The sequence below is a fragment of the Pieris rapae genome, chromosome 14 (genome assembly GCF_905147795.1).
Source record: "Pieris rapae chromosome 14, ilPieRapa1.1, whole genome shotgun sequence".
NCBI lineage: Eukaryota > Metazoa > Arthropoda > Insecta > Lepidoptera > Pieridae > Pieris > Pieris rapae.
Genome location: NC_059522.1, coordinates 7,102,716 through 7,115,241, shown reverse-complemented (window position 1 = coordinate 7,115,241; position 12,526 = coordinate 7,102,716). Strand labels below are relative to the sequence as shown.

The window sequence follows — 12,526 nt, the reverse complement described above, 5'->3', positions numbered from 1 at the left end:
TTATATTTTAAAGACAGCTTGTAGATATATCAGTATATATTATGTGGGGTGAACTTGAATAAATAAATATACGAAATATTGGTAAGTTATTTTTTGTTCGCCGTGCGATTTATTTTCCACTTTTTCGTCTAGACATTCTCTAGTTATGCTGTCAGATATTTATATCGATTTGAGCAATATTTTAGTACCAGACGGTATCGCAAATAAGTATTGTACTAGTGTGTTAAGAATTAAAAAACCCTTTTATTTCATGATATTCACGAAAACATTATTTACTATGAGTCTTTGTCAACGGAAATGTCAACGGTTTTTGTTACGGAGTCCGAATTCACATGTTAATTTTATTAACAGTCATTATATATACTTTTATACATTACTATTATGAACGTCTCATTGGACGGTTAAGTAGATATAGTCTCCTCTTTTATTGAGCAATTACGAAAAAAATATTGAAATCGTTCGGTCAAAATAATCGTAAAGTATACTATGACGCTTTAACCACATTTATTCCAAATACTATCTAAAAATTAGTTGGTTTCTTAAAGCCTTAAAATCGGTTTGTATAAAAAAACTTAAGTCGATAAGTGCTAAACATGAATTTCGATATAAATACAGGTTTAGACAACGGACGTATGCCCCATTAGTTATGCAATGTTACCAATAAATTACAACTAAAAATACACACAAATTTAGCTTTACCTTTTTTGTACATTGAAGTTCAAAAGATGACACAATGTTATTTGACAGGGTTAAAAGTTAACTTTCCTATTTAAATAAGCATCGTGTAATCGCTCGTGTAATTTAATAGATAAACAATAACTTCGTGTATATCACAAAAACCTCGATAAAACTCTATTTATAGAATTAAAGATAATTCATTTCATCGCAAGTACTGCGTTACCGATATTGTAGTATATTAAAAAACAACAATTAATCACACACGTAGCCACTACTGATTATACGTGTTAAATTTTAAGAAAAAAAGTCCCGCCAAAAAAAAGTGACAACAAAAATGGCGCGACATTTGACAGGTGCGCCATCGTGGCATCGCGCGGCATGCGAGCTATTTCCGATCTTCTTATTTTGGACAGATATAACATTACCACCCATTCAGCGTTGACACTTGCCACATCAAATTGTTGCGGCAAGAATGTATATAGACAAATGTTTTAATTATCTGTGACATAGACCACACGAGTTGATTTGTTAATTATTTACAAATAACTTAAATGAGGGTTTGTTCTGTATTAACAATTTCAAAACTAATTACAATTATTATATATTAAAATTTAAGTTTTCTTTGAATCAGTAAATATACGTAATAATTAGTTTTTAATATATAATATTAATAATATATAAATATTATATATTAAAAACTAATTATTACGTATATTTATTGATTCAAAGAAAACTGAAAATACATAAATACATGGTATAATCAAAAACGTGTACGCATAATACAGCCATATTTAAAATAACTAAATAATAAAACCCTATGGAATTAAGTTACAAATGATTACAAAATTCAAACTACTTGAAAGCATAAAATCGCTATAAAAGTATAATGTTTCACAGTAGATCGAGTCGCCAAACCGTTAAGTGTTGATGACCCCTCGTAAAAATATCATTTGAATATATTTAAATTTTATTTGTATACCCATAAACCTTAAAGTCGAACCAGAGGATAAATATCATTATGTTTTTCATAAAAATTACTAATAAACTGAATAAAACGCCAAATTTGTAATTATATGAAACAGTACTAAATTATATTTTATGAAATCGCGCCACAAATAGAATCACTAGCTTCCCAGCCAAGAGAAACATGTGTTAGGTCAGTCAGTTCTTCCCGTTAACACCAATTAATATTTGGCTGAAAAAGTGCATCACATTCCTTGATGCACGCTATTTCTTCGTCTATAATAGAACAGTTAAACAATACCGTCATTTGAATTATGTAGTTGAAATGGAGCCGACATATCAAATTTTTAATCTATTTCTTATATAATGTATAAAATTCTCGTGTTGCGGTGTTTGTGGTTAAACTCCTCCGAAACGGCTTGACCGATTCTCATTAAATTTTGTGTGCATATTGGGTATGCCTGAAAATCGGAAAACATCTATTTTTCATCCCCCTAAATGTTAAGGGTACATGTTAAGGGTACCCCTAAATATTTTTTTTTAATTTTTAGATAAATTTTTATTTTTTTATCAACTGTATCAACAGCATTAAAACATACATACAACCTTAAATTTTCAACCCTCTACCATCAACCCCTATTTTTATTATAAATGATATACATGGCTAAACGACGTTTGCTAGGCCAGCTAGTGTTCTTATATTTTCTACAGGTTGAAAACCCAACGATAATATAACATAATGTATCAAACAAAATACATTATTCCGTCCGCGTTTCTTGTACTCATTGTTATGTCTTGGTCAGACTACCGGCTCTATATTTGCATTCAAGTCGAACATGTATATATTACGTTCATATATACATTTTGGAGTGAATGTAGAAACATTTTCATCTCTTACCACACAAAGTAATAAATATATTTTTTTTTTTTTCAGCAGTTTTAATGAAAATAAATTAAGAGTGAAACCTTATCCGTGAAAGAAGAAGGTGCGCTGTATTCATTCATTAAAATATGATTATTATAATTATTACTATTACTTACACAAGTGATTTTAAAAACAACAGGCATTTTCTTCCATACCTCTAAGCTGTACTGTATATGACATTAAAATCGCACATTGTTAGGTAAATACCTAAACTATTGTTCGCTTGAGGAATCGAATCAAGGACGACCGGTCCGCGACATATTGACTCCTGCATCTGTTTTACTAAAACCCTCGCTTATTTATGTGCACTAATGTTTTATTTATAACCAATCATATCAAACTAATATTATTCACACTAAGCACCTCAGATATTCGACTAGACAATTGATTGTAAGTATTACTCACTTATAATATACATTATATTTTAATGGTAAAACCATTATTTGTTCGCCTGTATCAAAACACTGTTTTTTGTTGATTTGGTTGGTTGTACATAGTTAATGGGCGCTAAAAATCTTTCTGTATTAGGTTTTTTATGAAGATGATATCGTCCTTACATTGTTAAGTATTTTGTCGAACTGGTAAAGTAGACAGGAAAAACATTAGTAATATTATGTAATGACATAAATCAATAAAGTTCTTTTTATATATCTTTAAGCTTGTTTATTAATAGAAAAAATGTACGTTATTTTATTTGTAAATTACCTACATTTTGCTTTGAGTCAAACAAATTCTACAGCTCATATCAATGGAATTCATAACACAGTTGTTCTCAGAAGCATGTGAGGCACAATTGACTAAGTATACTAGTCCTTTTTCTTTTAGTTGCTAAAGCTTAGTGTATAACTAACGTGACCAGACGTCCCGTTTTAAAAGGGGACTGCCCCATTTTCCAATTACGAGTCTCGGTGTCCCCGAAATAAACTGTGGGACGCAAAATTGTTCCAGAAACCGCGCGAAAATCTGAATATAAAAAAAACCGTACCAAGAGTTTTATTCTTATTTGAAATCGTCTTCTATATTAAAACAAATGCGTTCTTCTTGATACATATAAATATTACTAAACATTTCTGTGTACCTATATATTTTGTAATTCGTATTTTTAAGCCAACCAACTTTTTCTAAGTCACATAAGGTGTTTTTAAAGAAAACACTTTTTTACCGGATAAAAGTGTTGTATTATTATAAATTTACAATTATTTTACATAAATTTAAATTTTTACCGACGTTTCGCGTGCTTTACAGCGTGCGTGGTCACAATGACTGAAGAAAAGGTGTTGAATTTCAAAAAGTATCACAGACAATCAAAGCTGTTAACAAGTTTTAGCGGATTGTTAACAAGTTATGTCAATAAAAGACAATATAAAAGTATTTTTTTATTGGCTTTTACCTTAATAATTAAACTTATGTCACGTTTTGAGTCAAAGAATAAATGGTCATATATGTATAACCCTTAATGATTATTTTGATGAATCCTAGTTGCCTAATTGGCAAATAAATCTGTCCTGTCTCAATGAGGAAACTGTGTGAGAGTATTGAATAGTAAAGCGTGATATTTTGATAGATCTTTTACGATCTACGTACAACGGAGATTAAGTGATCAACTTATTTATAAATCCCGACCTATCCCAACTTCTGTTCTCAATAAAACAGGCTTACCGGATTATCCATACTTTTATGGCTGCGAAAGAGAGAGGTATACAATCAATATCTGATTGAAAAGAGATAGGCAACATGCAATTTTATTGTGTATTTTTGGGTATGTCATTGAACTTTAGCGGAATGTTTACAATGCTTCAAGCGCGTTTGGTGAAGGTTCCAAATCTGAATTTCGCAAAGGAGAGTGTATATATTATTTTTCATACATCCACATATTGGTGTTGAAATACATGTGAAAAACATACGAATGTACTGATTTCCAAAATATACCGAGACATACGGGTTAGTTGATTTTAATGGCGATTCTGCACTAGATAATTATCATGCAGTTGTATGTAAATACAATGTTACAGAGATAAAGATTTAGATAAAGAGTGGCATAAGATGGGGTCGAAAGAGAAGAAACTTATCCGCTAAAACGGATTTGAAACATGAATAATCCATATAGAAGGATCCAGATATTTCGGTCAACCAATTTAACGGGATGACTCAAGTACCCGCAAAAATAAACAATTCTCTTAAACCTATTATAAACCAGTTCGCAAGAGGTCAATGTCATTTAATTTCACATTAACTCACTGATAATTCATTGTTTTCCTTCAACATGAACTTGACCCCGTTCTTATTAAATCATTACACATTGCAAATTCTACAAATAAAGCTTTCGAAGAATTTGCTGTTAAAATAGTAACAATAATAAAGAGTATAACTCGAAAATATAATCTTAATCTGTGGAATTAAAGAGATCTTAAACCTAGTTAAGACTTCTTCCGTGCAATGTTTTTTTTACATAGAAATATGCCTTACCCAATAGGACGTGATTTAAAACATTATATATGTGACAATAACATATCGCTCAGTGCCTCTTAAATGGCGAACCCGGAGGGACCATCTTAAAGGTGTGTGAAGGGCTGAGGTTTTTTTAGTGTGTAAGGTCTCATTACTCCAGAAGATGGATTTGAGTGCTAAACATCAAGCTTAACATGTCGCGGGGTTGGGTGAGCGCATTTTCATCTCATTTAACAAAAATAAAAAAGTGCCTCTTAATATGTAATTCGTATGTATTAAGGAAACTTCCGAGGTAGTCACCAAGATCTTCTCTTTTTTTATAGAACAGCAAACAGGCAGGAGGCTCACCTCATGTTAAGTGATACCGCCGCCCATGGACACTCTCGATGCTAAAGGGCTCGCGAGTGCGTTGCCGGCCTTTTAAGAATGTGTACGCTCTTTTCTTGAAAAACCCTTAGTCGAATTGGTTCGGAAATACTTCAGTGGGCAGCTGGTTCCTTCTCTTAATTTATGCTTAAAATAATTGAAGTGTTAATTACTGTGTGATTAACATAACGTATCTTGTTAGATGTAATCTGACGCCCACCGCAGGCATTGATGTGTTAAATTGTTACAACTACTGTAACCACAATGAAATCATGCAAAAAATACTACTCCAAATACGAAATATCAACGGTAGGTGAATATCTTCTCCCTAAAATGAACTTCTAAATCTTTTTACACACAATATTCTGGATTACTTTAAAAAGCGATTACTTCGTATTTTAATTTCCCAATATACACGCATTTGGTTCTGCTTGTGATTAATAATATTGCTTTTCTCTAAAAACCCCACACTCATACCTAATGACCCAGTTAAATATCGGGCAGTAAGACCCGCAAACATAAATATTGGTTTAGGCTCCGGATGTTTGCACTTACTGACCGCTACAGTTTCCGCTTACACGTACTTATTAGAAGGATGTCGTGATCTTCTCACAGATGTATATCGTTAAAACAAATTAAGTCTAATTCTATCGAGTAACACGAGTATTAAAATATATTGTTAACTAATTCAATAAAGGGATACACCGTTTGAAGTACTTTTTTTTTTAATCTGTTACACGAGGCAGACGGGCAGGAGGCATATCTGATGTTAAGTGGCATACACTCGCAATACCAGACGGCTCGCAAGCGCGCTGCCTGCCTTTTAAGAATTGGTACGCTCTTTTCTTGAATTAGTTCAGAATTACTTCAGTGGGCAGCTGTATATAAAGGTAATATGGATATTCCATGTGAACTCTGAAGGAAATATTTGAAATTGATTAATTAAGCTACAAAAATCAATTTAAAATTGGTCCCTACGGTAGTGTACATTTAATACTGGCAATATGTCCTCACTTTATAGCGAAGTATATTCCTTAAGCGTAGAAAGCTCTGGGTACTATTTACCAGGCGCCAACGTCAATCAACTGCTATAAAGTGATTTTCAGTACTTTATTTATGGACAAAGACATTTAATTATCTGTTTTTATCCATTAAATTGTGACCGAATCCTTAATCCTGTCCAAATAATTAATAGACAAATGAACTTAGTAACTGTTTTAGTATAAAACGGAACACAACAACAGAATATACCTTTGGTACACTTGCTTATATTAAAAATCCTTATTTGTAAATTAGGTTAATTAACTTAATTTACATATTAGTCTTAAGTAAGACTAGATCGTTATTTTCCATGATGTCTTAGTAAAGATACATGTATAAAAAATACACTGTTTAAAAGCACTTTCTCTTTTTATTTCAGCGTAAACTACTTGTATATTGTATCTCTAATCTGTAAATTAGAGATACAATATACACGTTAGTTAATCAGAGTGATTTACTTTTAATTAGTAAAGGTGTGTGACAGTGAACCATTGATGCAGTGATAATTCTATGATGCTGAAGATCCTAGGGTAAAAAAGCCTTATGTTTTGAGTGTACTTTTTGAAGCATTAATACGAAGTTCTAAGGCATAACCTTGCAAACAGATGTTCGCGGGAATGTTAAGGTGCAGTTTCGCAACCGCCCGATATGGTGAAACAGGTCATTGCTAGCCGCCCGACCTTACGTACGCGGATATTTATCATACACTCATTAACCGACACTTATCAAGATATTTTTGGGTAAAATTGGCATTTACCTAGAGAGGAAGTGGTGAGATCACCGTTTAAAAATATTCGCGGAATCTGTAACGCTACGCGGAGGGTAGCAGACCGCTGTCCAAATGACTGAGGGTACAATCGGTACTCTCTTCTCTAAGGTGTGCTTGGCACAGTATACGCCTATTTGGACTGCTTTATAACTTCAATATATTTACAGGAACAAAGCAGATAATGATTTATACAAAACAATAAAATCTAAGACAAATATATTCACAATAGTATTTATTACTATCAAATATAATTTACATAAGATTATTTAAAAATAAAATTATAACTATTAAACAAAATCATTAGAAATCATATCATTATAGTTAATCTAATCACGTGGCGAAAAACTTGTAGATACATTTTTTTGCAGTCACTCTCTAGAGTGTGCGTTGCCGGCATTTGGTGTTTTCATAAAAAATTTGAGGTCGTATCTCCTAGGAAAAACCCCACCAGGCAAACAGTAGATTCCACAGTTCGGTATACGAAAATGTCTAAAGCAGGCCGTGGATGACTTTCAGAAGACAATAATAATTTAAACTATATTTTTCATACTTAAATCCCAAAAATAATTCAAATATTTCCCCATAAAAATCATTCTACAGTTGATGAAACTGCAAGTTTCGTTAAAATGTGTAATTATCGTACGTTATCTCAAAGAAATCTACAAACATTGCATCTGACATTGACCTATCATCATTAGCACATACAGTTTGTTTAGAATACTAAATAGTTACTCCCGCGAATCGAACCCGCGCACGATTGATAGAAATTACACAATTGCCATCACTTAGCACTTGTTGACCAATTTTACGTGTGGTGTAAGTAATTAGCGGATGCTTTGTTCAAATTTTAAAAACTCAGCTTTATTAATTTTTAGGTACATTTTTTGTATTGTATTTGTAGTGATTTCACAGGTTTCTTAAACCTCACTACGAATACAATAAATGTGTGTATATATCGAAATCTACCTAATGACAGGACATACCGGTCACTAATGACATGTTTAGGATAGCCTTTTTAAATGGAAAATTATCATTGATTTTAAATGTATAAATAAATATTTGTTATTGTAAGAGTATAAAGAAGTTTAATAATGCTTTAAAATACTTAACTATTTTCCAGGGTTATGAAATGTTCATGAATGATTTCTTTAGCTAAAGTATCTCGCTGATCGCTCTTCACATATCCCACACATAAATAATCACTGATGAAACAAGCTGTCACATACAAATTGAGTTATTGCCTGACGTTTTGCGATCTCAATTGAAACTCTAGCTTTGTTTTTAGTCTAGGCTTGTTAGATATACCAAAATGATAGCCTTTTTAGATATAATTGATTACAGTAAACATATGCAACGAACGAATAAGTATATTAATACAGCATGAATATTCCGAGGGATCAAAGTTTTAAAATATATTTTCGTTTTTTATGCATTTTAATTAATTATTATTATTACTTTAGATGTAAAGAATATTGCAAATGTACAGTATTAACAAACAACAAAAACAACACTTAGATAACTTAAGACTGAGATTTAAGTTATTAAGTTGTAATTACTAACATAGATATATGGAACCTTGTTTTCCGAAATAAACAATTGAATTTAATTAAAATTAAATTAACCTACATAGCAATTATAATAATCATGATTTTATAAATAGATACTTAAAACTAATTTGAATAGTTTGGTCCCTAAGGTAGTGTATCTTTCATGCTGGCAGGATTTCCTTGCAGTAGGTACTACGATACTTATTCTTTCTAGGAAAAAACTCTGGGTACTACCAGGTGCCAACATAAACCTTTAATTAACATGAACATGAACAATAAATGAAAAATATTTTTACTTGACTTACCTAAGTTCGCAAAAGTCCTGTAAAATCCTTCATTGTCACTATCACTTACACTATTCGTCGATTTTCATCACACACTTCACTGTTTTTAAGTTAATTACACTTAGAAACCTGAAACAAGAAAACGTTATTTTAAATTTATTGTAGGTAATATATCGAATTATTATTGCTCTAAAACTGTCTAAGCCGCCTGTTGCATAAGCGATTTCTATGTGTAAATATTTTTGACACAGTATATGTCCTCAAAAATATTTACACATAGAAACGGCATGACTTAAAATACTATAATACTTCATTGACCATAAGTAAAAATCTGTGGGCCTGTCAAAAAAAATCAAACAATTTTAAATGAACGATTTTGTAGTTCAATAACCTTTAATAGGCAGTTAGAAGGTACTAATAGGCAAGTAAGCCTTCTGTGTCTTCGATGACAAGGCATCTGAGTTTCCTCGCGATCTTTTCCCTGTTGATTCACACACACACACACACACCTCTGGGTTCCTCAAACCACGAGGCCAGCACTGCTGTTTTATTTATTTAGTAAATTTTGTAGAATAGTTCCCTTATAGCTGAAAATGATGTCCAGGGAAAAGAAAGAGAGGTCGCCCTCTTGCAAAGTGCCCATGAGCTTAAAGATGTCGGTGCGAAAGATTGGGAGAAAACCGCTCAAGATAGAGAGACGGAGCCAGTTCTAGAAGAGCTATATCAATACAAGGTCTATAAAAAAATCTGTATAAAGCATGTCTGTCTTTTGTATAGATGGATGAAAGTTATAAAGAATAAATGAGGCTTATTTATTGTATCAGTTAGAAAATAGTTTTCAAATCTAAATTGAAATAATTAAATATATACAATCATTAGCCGTGATCAAGTTCTCCCTTTGTTCTACCGCGGTATTTATAGTTTGTACTTTATGGCAGTTGAAATGAAAGGTCGTGAGATCGATACTAGGGTAGAGTATTTTAATTGGAATGCATTTCTCTTTGAACGAGAATAAATTATGAGGATTAATATTATAAATTGTATTTATTTTAAACTTTATTATGTATGTAGTTAAGGAATATGTTGTAAACTATAAATAATTAAAACGAAACAAGAAAGGAAATAAATTTATTATTACAATTACAGAGAGCAACAATAAACATGTCAATAATAAGGAAATAAATATTTACTACTCTGATTCTTTTATTGTTTAAACAATGATAATAACTATATTAGTTAAATCTTAATCAACGACAAAAAAATTATAAATTTTGAATTTGCTACAAAATATTTTGATCCAAAACCTCGCAACGATATTAAGAAGAAACCTATCACGGCCTATTTCCCAGTCAATTCATTTCATTACAATATTCAAATTTCCCCGAATTCAATTAATATTCTATAAACTGGTCACACTAGTTCACATAAATACTGTCTCGCAAGGTGCGCCTGCGCCTCCACGTTGCCTTGACAACGCCGACGCGATTCTAATACTGATTAAAATTTAACTTGGTAAATATTTATAGAGATTTACAACAGTTTTTTGACTATGAGAGAAATTTTTCATATAAAAAGAACAGCCTGTCACATTTTTTTTCGAGTCGAGTTGTAAATGGAAATTGATTTTTTTGTTATTAGAATGAAAGTTTCAAACGTTAATTCAGATTTTACGTTTGTGACGTAATGTATATAACAAAATAAATATGCTTAGTTATTTTCAGTAATATTAAATAGATAAGACATAAGGAATGGATCTCTTAATTCACCGCTTTACTGTTTACATCTCTCTATTCAACATGGCCTAAACACACTTCGACAGAAAGAGACGAGATAGTTGTCTGATTAGTAAATAAGAGAGTATCTAATACGTGTTTTAATATATTTGAAAGAAATATTATTTTACCAAGCGTTGCATCCATTTTTTTATATATATTCGAGGTAGAAATGCATTTGCGCATCACCTGCCCTAGAAAGTTGCAGAGGTATGTGGCACTCGACCTACACCAAAATCTCTGCTACTCAGAGACTGGGTGAACAATACCCACTAAAAAAACCTCGACAAATTCCTACAAAGCCGCGTTACAAAGGCTCCTTCTGTAGCATTACATGCTCACAGATACCACTGCATTCCATACCTAGTCACTTATGTACTACTCGCATTTTATGTACAACACCAGGCAAAGCAACTAGCAAGGTTATAGCCCACCACAGAGCGTTGCATCCATCTACTACATCTACTTATAATTTATTTTAATTCGTTTTTGATAAATTCTAAAATATACACATCAATTATATTAGAACATAAAAAAGCTATATGAACAAATTACACAAGCAACCACAAAATAGAAATTAAAAGCAAAAACAATAATAACTAAAACTAAATGGAAACTTTAACCTCGTGTATCATGCTCTTAGCACGATATACATGGTTACGGTAAGTTGGAAGATTATTGTAATACAAATAAAAATTTTATAAAACAGAATATATTATTTGTTTGTTCATAGATACTTGCTGTATGCTAGAGATCTGTTAAATATGGAAAAGATTGGATTAATATTAAAACCTGATCAAACATAAGCTTATTTAAAGGCATAGTATTAATGTGTCCTGAGTTCGATTACCGGTGAAGAAATACGTCAGTACGCACAGAAGGCATATGCCCTATAAGATTTCAAACAATAATTAATTCCAGAAAATTCAAATAATTGCTTATAGCAAAGAATTCCTAAAGATTTTTATTAACCCTAGATGCGGCCATTGACATTACAAAACATACTAATTGGAACAGAGATTACATTGATAACGTCGGCCAATATATCACTCGGATTTTGTAATTCAGTTTAAATTAAATTCATATAATTATGTAACTACGTGAGAGTTTTATAAAAATGCTTCTGGCTCCGAAAGAAAAAGAAAATTATGTTACTTCTAGATTGTATCATATTATGTTTTATTTTCCCTATAATTCTGGAGATTCCTACGCACACTTTCTATCATTTCATGTCATATAGAATGTTTACTCAAAATACTTGTCGTTAATTACACAAAACGTTACAAATGAAAGTTATATAAAAATATACATTTCAACTTTATTTATCTAGGTATCTATATTAGCAATGTGCAATGGAGGAATATTTACATATCTAAAAAACCCAACTTTGATCAAACTTGGATTTAGAAGGATCTTAATGTCTTTTTTTCCTAGTAATTTGTGGACGTTGCGTAATACATTCAATTTAATTTAGTAACTTAATTAAACATATTTCTACGAAGACTAAATTTTATCGAATTCCAAGACACATAAGTATAAATAAGAAATTATTAATAAGCAAATAAGAAATTTTACTATTCAAAGTTAACGACAAGTGGTTTCGTGGTTTTTTACGAGGCTGACAGCTTGTAAGGACAGGACTGTTGGCGTATATGCTTAGAAGCGATGTTTATTATTGTTTTAACTGAGAATAAAACAGTGTTCTAGGGTACAAATTTACAATCAATAATTAT

General features: G+C 31.5%; 1 protein-coding gene across 5 annotated transcripts in view; it reads right to left on the bottom strand.

Moving 5' to 3' along the window:
• Positions 1–12,526, bottom strand: part of LOC111000705 (inverted formin-2) — a 71,911-nt gene that overhangs the window by 50,034 nt on the left and 9,351 nt on the right. For all 5 annotated transcript variants that reach the window (XM_045631075.1, XM_045631073.1, XM_045631077.1 and 2 more), the window contains exon 2: positions 9,043–9,150. The gene's annotated coding sequence lies outside the window, so the exon portion shown is untranslated. The remainder of the gene's footprint in view (positions 1–9,042; positions 9,151–12,526) is intronic.